This window comes from Carlito syrichta, unplaced genomic scaffold (assembly GCF_000164805.1).
Source record: "Carlito syrichta isolate Samal-C Ts95f unplaced genomic scaffold, Tarsius_syrichta-2.0.1 Scaffold302424, whole genome shotgun sequence".
Classification (NCBI taxonomy): Eukaryota; Metazoa; Chordata; class Mammalia; order Primates; family Tarsiidae; genus Carlito; species Carlito syrichta.
Genome location: NW_007246520.1, coordinates 40005 through 48879, shown reverse-complemented (window position 1 = coordinate 48879; position 8875 = coordinate 40005). Strand labels below are relative to the sequence as shown.

Sequence of the window (8875 nt, the reverse complement as noted above, 5' to 3'; positions counted from 1 at the left end):
CTTTGCATTACATTGTTTTGAATCTTTGCATTATAAATCTTTCCAGTATCTCCCTTGAGTGCTTTCTGCACACCCTAATCAACCTCCACTAATATTCCCTGGGCCCCATCACATCTCATTAGCCTGACCTGAAAAAAGTTATGATTTCTACATTTTCTTTCTCTCCATTTATACCTTTCAGATCCTCGCACAAGTGCATTCTCCTTTGAAAGCACAAATTACCTGTACCTTTCTGGAAAGCCTCCAGTCTTCCATAAGTCAATGAGATTCCCAAGTGTTTCAGAGCAGGAGTTCTTTAAGTAAATACACAGGCTCTGCTTCTTTCACTCACTTTCCTGTTTTCAAGGAGCACTCACCTAAACCTTTGATGTCCTCAATACTACTCCACAGAGTGGATGAGATAAAACAGAGGAGGAAGATCTCAGACAGGTCCATTTAATATCTATCATACTAGCAGCTCAAAAAAAAAGTTGCCAATGAAGAGCTAGAATCATCTTTTTAAAATGCACAATTGTTTGTTGACACGAATTAGTCAAGTTATCACTGAGTCCTCATACTACAGACAGATGGATAGTAAGCTATCACCTGGGAACCCACTCAAAGACGTTTCATATGGACCAATACCCAGGTCCTGCCCTGGGTCAGGATTTCTCAACTATGGCACCATTAATATTTTAGGCTGGAAAAGTCTTTGTTGTAAGAAGTTGTTGAGCATTGTGGAATGTTTAGAAACATCACTGAACCCTACCCACTACGGTTAGTATCACAACCCACCCCCTCCCCAAGTTGTTACAACCAAAAACATCTCTAGACATTGTCAAATGTCCCCTGGGAAAAGAGGAGCAAAATTGCCCCCATTTGAGAGCCATAACCTTAACCAATTAGATCAGAATTTCCAGGGGTGAAGCCTCATGTTCTTTAAAAGTCTCCCATGTAATTTCAATGTGCCACCAGTGTTGAGAGTCACTGCCTTATGCAGATCTCTGAACCTCAGCTTTCTCATTTGTAAAATGGGGATGATGAGAATGTCTACTTCATAGAATTGTTCTAAAGATCAAATGAGATAATAAGTATGGGAATGCTTTATGCATTATTAAATCAATGTATGTAATATTTCTTCCATCTTTTGTGAAACACTAATTCAGAGGTTGTCAAACTGCATCTTGCAGGCCAAATCCAGCTTATCACATCTGTTTTTGTTAACCTGTGAACTAAGAGTGGTTTGTACTTCTGTAAATGGTTGACCAAAAATTAAAATAATTCTGATTTTCAAGGTTGGGAACAAAAAAATTAAAATAAGAATATGTTTTACTCATGAAAATTATATGAATTTCAAATTTCAACATCCATAAATAAAGTTTTATTGAAGCACAGCCATGTCCATTTATTAACAGATTGTTTATGGATGCTTTTGCATTATAAGTTGAGTAGTCATGACAGAAACCTTATGGCTTATATATATATTTAGAGACAGGGTCTTGCTCTGTCACCCAGGTTAGAGTGCAGTGGCATGATCATAGCTCACTGCAGTCTTGAACTCCTGGCCTCAGGCAACCCTCCCAGTTAGGTCTCCCAAAATGTTGGGATTATAGACATGAGCCACCATATCCAGCCTAAAATATTTATTATCTAGTCCTTTACATAAAAAGTTTGCTGACTCCTGCACTAGCTGAATTCACCAACTGAATTAGCTACTTACTTTTCAAGTTTTTAGGGAGAATGAAGGGAATAAGGGGAAGGCAACAGTGAGATGGTGAACTTCTGTTCCTTGTTTTAAACCATATATATCAAGTTGAAATAGCATAAAGACATCATAATTCAGTGAAAGACAAAATACAATACCTTCCTCTAAATTCAGTTTATTTTTTTAAAAGCACAATTCTATGTTCATTTTATTGGCAACACCTTTTTGACACCTTGTCTTGGAAATTAAAACACTTCATACTTGTTCATGTTTGTTGGAATTTTGTTTTCCCAGAGGTTATCAAAAGCTCTGAGCCTGATTTCTTCCATCTTAGCCACTATAGAACCACTTCCTGGAAAAATAGTTTATTAATTTCTGATTTTCCTAACCCATCTCAGTTTTCCTGATCTGGAAGACTGTCCCTGCTATATGGAAACATAGGCTGGCAATAATGAGTGTTTATAGCAAGGTTATGTTGGGTTGATTAAGACAATTGCTTCTACATACTGAAAAAGTTACAGATGAAATAATATTATGTTTGGAGTTGCTTCAAAATGATGGGGGAGAGTGGATGGAGATATACATGAAACGAATGACTATGTACTAATAATTGTTGAAGCTAATAGGTATATGTGTGTCTATTATACCATCTGCTCTCGTTTTTAATCTATTTGGGAATTTCTACAACAAATAGTTGTTGTAATTCAGAAGAAAAAAATCTGCTTCAAATGCCAGATGAAGCCAAAAATGCTTTCAGCCAAAAAGGAAATATCTCAATTTTCTCATGAAGCAACATTTTTAATGTTTTCATTTGTTGGAACTTGTACCAGTTTCCCCAAATATTTATACCTAGTTAATAGCAAAGTGCCTGACATGGTTTAAGTATAAAATAAATATTTATTGAATGAATGAACAAACTTTAAATCCTTTTGCTGCAGGATCCTCCAGGAGAGTAATAACAACCATAACAGCAGCAATAACCAACATTTGTTGAGGATTTACTATGTACCAGGTACTGTGCCAAACATTGGAAATAAATCACTATCTCATTTAATCATTACTACAGACTTATGAATATAAACTCCATGAGGGCATATATTTTTACTCTTTTATTCACTTTAGGACCCCAGTGCCTAAAACATAATTGGCTCAATAAATAGCTGTTCAATAAATGAATCTTGGGTAGATACCATTATTATACCCCTTATACAGATGAAGAATCTGAGTCTCAAAAAGGTTGATTTGTCCAGCTAGTAAATGACAGATTTGGATTCAAATCCAGATATTATGACTTAAAAACTTCTTTTTCAATCACTAGCTATACTGACACTAATTCACACTTTAAAGTCATCTATTATAATAACTGTGTGAACCAATGACCTCCAAAGGCTGTAAAAATACAGCATATGATAGAGATATTTTGATAGACAGCAACTGAAAATAGAGTGTGAGGGTACTGCTTGGAGCAGGAGTAAAAGAGAACATAAACATGACAAAAGGTCTCTCTCCCAAATACATATACTTACGATCATGGTGACATTTTAGAAGCATTCCCGTTAAAATGTAGTGTTCGTGGAAATTATCCTTTAATGCCAAGAATAACCTTGCCAAGGATATCTCAACACTGCTATTATTTATCATGGCATTGGAGGTCATAAACAAAGCAATAAGATAAGAAAATAACTAATATCTATTAGAATTGAAGAGGAAGAGACAATATCATCATTTTCAGATAAAATTATAACCTAATAGAAAATACCCAAAAAATTAAAAATATTAAAACTAAGAGAGTCTAACAAAATTATTGGACACACTAAATCGTTCTTATACATTAGAAGCAACCAATTAGAAAATGAAATTTTCATTTTTAAAAAATTTTTAAGTTTTTTACCATAACTCTCAAAACTCTATGGTATCTATAAGAAAATACAATGAAATGTGTATAAGAACTTCATGAACCAAATAATAAAACTCTATTGAAGGATATTTAGGAAGACCCAGATATATAAACATGTCATGTTCATTTCATGAATAGAAATTATATATAGAAATAATAAATCTTTTCATATCCTGTGGGTGTGTGTATGTGGCATCATCAGTCCTGACATCCAAACCAGTTTTTGGGTGGGCATTCACTCCGATTCTTCAGGATGGTCATGGCAGAGACAGAGGGAGATTTGAAAAAAAAGAAAAGCAATATAATGGCTAAAGTAAGACACTGTGATGCTGCCTGACATAGAGGATGGGACCATGAACCAAGGAATGTAAAGAATGCAGCTTCAGAAGCTGGAAAAGGCAAGAAAACAGACTAGCCTTCGAGTCTCTGGAAGGATGTGGCGCTGCTGACACTTTGATTTCTGCCCAGTTATACGGATTTCAGATTTCTAATCTGCACAACTAGTAAGAAAATAAATGGCCCTCTCCTTCCCTGGCCCCTCTCCTCTACCCTTCCCTTACTCTTTTCCCTAGACAACCTCCTCCTTCCCCCCTCCCACTCCCAAACTTTCACCTCCTTGAAAGTGCCTTCCACCGCCCCCATTCCACCCCCTGCTCCGCCCTCAACGTCCAGTCCCTCCCTCCTCAGCTTCCTCTTCCAGCCCCAGAACGGTGTCCTCCAGTTCCAAGCCGAAGAACCGACAGTGCGTCAAGGGGTGGCGCCAAAACTCTCGTTAGGCGCACGCACCCGGACTAGCAGGTCAGAGCTAACTTCTTGAGTTTTTTTCCTTATTTCTCCTTGGTTTTTGAGTTTTTCTGGACCCTGGTGTCTGTGATTTGCAAGATTTCATCTTCTGTGCTGGGCACAGTGAGGCCGGCCTCCACGTCCACCGCAGCCCTGCAGGAAGCTCTGGAAAATGCAGGGTGGCTCATTGACTGTCTGTTGCTAGAAGACCGCATGTACACGGATCTTTCCGAGCTGCTCATGGAGCCTGCCCCAAATAATTCCACTGTTTCTGGTATGTCAGATATGGATTATCCTCTACAAGGACTCAGTTTGCTGTCTGTACCCAACCTTTCAGAGATCAGTTCCATGGGAAGAGTTTCTCTCCCACCTGAACTTGTTGAGCATTGGACATATGCAGTGTAACTGCATGATGGGTGTGTTCCCTGCTATCAGCAGAGCTTGGCTCACAATTGACAGTGACATATTCCTGTGGAACTATGAGTATGGTGGAGACCTTGCCTATTTTGACGGACTTAAGTGAGACTATTCTTGCTGTGGGGCTTGTGAAACCAAAAGCTGTCATCTTTCAACCTCATGTGCGACACCTTCTGGTTTTGGCAACCCCTGTAGATATAGTAATTCTTGGACTTAGCTATGCTAATTTGCAAACAAGTTCTGGAAATTTTAATGACAGTATGTCTGGTGGAATGCAGCTACTTCCTGATCCTTTATATTCTCTTCCCAGTGATAATACTTACCTTTTAACAATAACTTCTGCTGGGCACGGTGGCTCAAACCTGTAATCCTAGCACTTTGGGAGGCCAAGGCGAGATGATTGCCTGAGCCCAGGGGTTCAAGACCAGCCTGGGCAACTTGGCAAGACCTCGTTTCAACAACATATCAAAAAAATTAGTCGGGCATGGTAGCATGCGCCTGTAGTTCCAGCTGCTTGGAAGGCTGAGGAGGAAGGATCCCTGAGCCCAGTGGGTCAACGCTGAGGTGGCCGTGAGCGTGCCACTGCACTACAGGCTGGGCGACAGAGTGAGACTCTGACTCAAAAAAAAAAAAGAAAAAACTAAACTACCTTCTACTGATAATGGCAGAATTTTCTAAGCTGGAAAGGTTGGCTGTTTATATGAAGTAGCCTACCAAGCAGAAGCAGGTGGTTTAGCCAAAGATGTAGGAAAATAAGCCACTCAAAGAGTGCACTTTCTTTCCTTGTTCCTTCCTTGCTACAGTTCACATTCTCAGAAGATGATCCTATTGCTCAAATTGCAATTGATAATTCTAGGAATATTTTATATACCCGGTCTGAGAAAGGAGTAATACAAGTTGATGATTTGGGCGATGATGGACAAGGAATGAGCAGAGTTGCCTCAGTTTCACAGAATGCTATTGTCTCTGCTGCTGGTAACATTGCTAGGATCATTGATCTTTCTGTTTTTAAGTCAATTGTTCAAATAGCAGTGATTGAAATTTCTGAATCACTGGACTGTCAGTTATTGGCTGTCACACATACAGGTGTTAGATTATATTTCAGCACTTGTCCATTCAGACAGCCATTTGCACAGTCTAGTACACTGACACTGGTTCACATCTGATTACCTCCTAGATTCTCAGCATCTTAACAGTGGAAAAGCCTTCAAAAGTACATAAAGCTCTTTATAGTAAAGGTATTCTACTGATGGCAGCCTCAGAAAATTAGAACAATGACATTTTACAGTATGTCAACCGTGATACTTTTCCTTTCCAAAAGCCAATGATGGAAACCCAGATGACAACCCATTGTTGATGGTCATTCCTGGGCTCTTTCTGCAATAGATGAATTGAAAGTAGATAAGATAATTACACCATTTATCATATTTCAATAACCGACTCACCAGTTGTTGTACAGCAGCACATTACCTCCAAAGAAATTTGTTCTCTCAGCAGAGGGGAGTCTTATGTTTCATAAACTTGGACCTGTAGATCAACTGAGGCATCTACTTGTGAGTAATGTGAATGGAGATGGAGAAAAGTTTGAATGATTCTTAAATTACACCAGGAAGATCAGGCTTATGCAACTTGCCTTATTCTTGCTTACTCCACTGCTGCCTATGATACAGAAGTATCTGCTTGGGCAACTCGGGCTTTCTTCAGGTATGGTGGTGAAGCAGAGATGAGATTTCCAACCACTCTTCCTCCTCCAAGTAATGTTGGTCCCAGGTTGGGGTCTCCAGTCTATTCGAGTTTTCCTGTTCCTAGTAGTGGTTCCACTCCAAATCCATCCTTTTTGAGAACACCATCTCAAGGTATACAACCTCCTGCCATGTCAACTCCAGTGTGTGCTGTGGGAAACCCAGCAACTCAGATCCCAAGTATGAGTTGCATCACTGGACCAAAGATTGTGTACTCTGAAAAACACAATGGTATTTGCATTTATTTTTCTCGAATCCTGGGAAAAACTTGGGATGTAAGCTTAGTTGTGGAGAAAGTATTCAAGAGTGACAATAGACAGATTACTGCAATTGAAAGTAGTTTTCCCTGCCAACTGCTAGAGTCAGTGCTACAAGAACTAAAAGATTTGCAGGAATTTCTAGACAGAAACTCACAATTTGCAGGAGGACCATTAGGAAATCCAAATACTACTTCCAAAGTACAGCAAAGATTTATAGGATTTATGCATCCTGAAAATGGAAATACCCAACAAATGCAACAGGAGCTGCAGAGGAAGTTTCATGAGGCTCAATTGAGTGAAAAGGTTTTACTTCAGGCAATCCAGCAGTTGTTTCAAAAATCATGGCGGGCTCTGGCTTTATGGAAACTTTTTTTGTGAGTATCAACTCACTGTCATTATAGAACTTCAGAAGGAATTTCAAGAGCAACCGGAGATCACCATCTTTATTTTATTTATTTATTTTGAGTTGGAGTTTCACTCTGTCACCCAGACTGGAGTGCAGCGGCATGCTCATGGCCACCACAGCCTCAAACTGCTGGGCTCAGGTAATCCTTCCACCTCAGCCTTCCAAGTGGCCGGAACTACAGGAGCGCACTACCATGCCCAGCTAATTTTTTGATTTAATGTAGAGACAAGGTCTCGCCAAGTTGCCCGGGTGAGTCTCGAGCCCACAGATTCAGGCAATCCACTCGCCTTGGCCTCCCAAAGTGCTGGGTTTACAGGCTGAGCCACTGAGCCTGGTCGGTCACCACCTTTAAAGATCTCGTAATGAGAGACAAAGAACTCACAGGGGCATTAATTGCTTCTTTTATCAACTGCTACATCAGAGATAATGCTGCTGTTGATGGTATTAGTTTACATTTACAAGATATCTGCCCACTTCTGTATAGCACTGATGTTGCAGTTTGTTCTAAGGCAAATGAACTTCTCCAGCATTCCCGACAAGTTCAAAATAAGACTGAAAAGGAAAGAATGTTAAGGGAATCATTAAAGGAATATCAGAAAATTAGCAATCAAGTGAACCTTTCCAATGTTTGTGCTCAACATAGACAAGTGTGATTTTATGAGGGTGTGGTGGAACTTTCTCTTACTGCTGCAGAATAAATATGAACACCAACAAAATTTTCCAAAACCCACAAAGACATGGACACTAAATAGCATAATGCTGAATAACTACTGGGTCAACACTGAAATCAAAGCAGAAATTAAAAGATTCCTGGAAACAAATGAAAATGAAGAAACATCTTACCAAAACCTCTGGGATGCCATGAAAACAGTTCTAAGAAGGGAATTTATATCTGTATGAGCACACATCAAGAAAATAGAATAATCACAAGGTGAGAGCCCACCAAATAACCTAAGGGAGCTGGAAAGAGAAGACAACCAAAACCCCAACTTTAGCAAAAGAACCCAAATCACCAAAATAAACACCCAAATACAGGACATATAAGACAGAAATATCATAGAAAATGTCAACAAAACAAAAAGCTGATTCTTTGAAAAAATTAACAAAATTAATGGACCACCTAGCCAGAATGACCAAGAAAGAGAGAAAAAGCCCAAATAAACACAATCAGAAATACAAAAGATCAAATCACAACTAACCCCGAAGAAATGCAAAAGATTATCAGAGATTACTATGTACACCTATATGGAAACAAACTTAATAACCTAGATGAAACGGAGGATTTTCTGACATCACACCACTTCCCCAGGTTGAAACAAAAAGACATTGAGACACTAAATAAACCAATAACAACCCATGAAATTGACTCTGTCATACGAAAACTACCTTTTAAAAAGCCCTGGACTGGATGGCTTTCCAGCAGAGTTCTACAAAACATACAAGGAGAAGCTGACACCAATCCTATTGAAAGTATTCCAGACAATTAAGAAAGATGGAATTCTCCCCAAATCATTTTATGAAGCTAACATCACACTGATACCCAAACCAGGAAAGATCCAACAAAAAGAACTACAGGCCAATATTCCTTATGAACATAGATGCAAAAATCCTCAACAAGATTCTAGTAAATCGGATCCAAAAACACATCTCAAAAAATCATCCACCATGACCAAGTAGGCTTCATCC

The 8875-nt window shown here is 39.1% G+C and overlaps 1 pseudogene; it reads left to right on the top strand.

The window, feature by feature from the left end:
• Window positions 1-4469: 4469 nt before the first annotated feature.
• LOC103258956 lies at window positions 4470-7887 on the top strand (annotated as a pseudogene).
• Window positions 7888-8875: the final 988 nt, after the last annotated feature.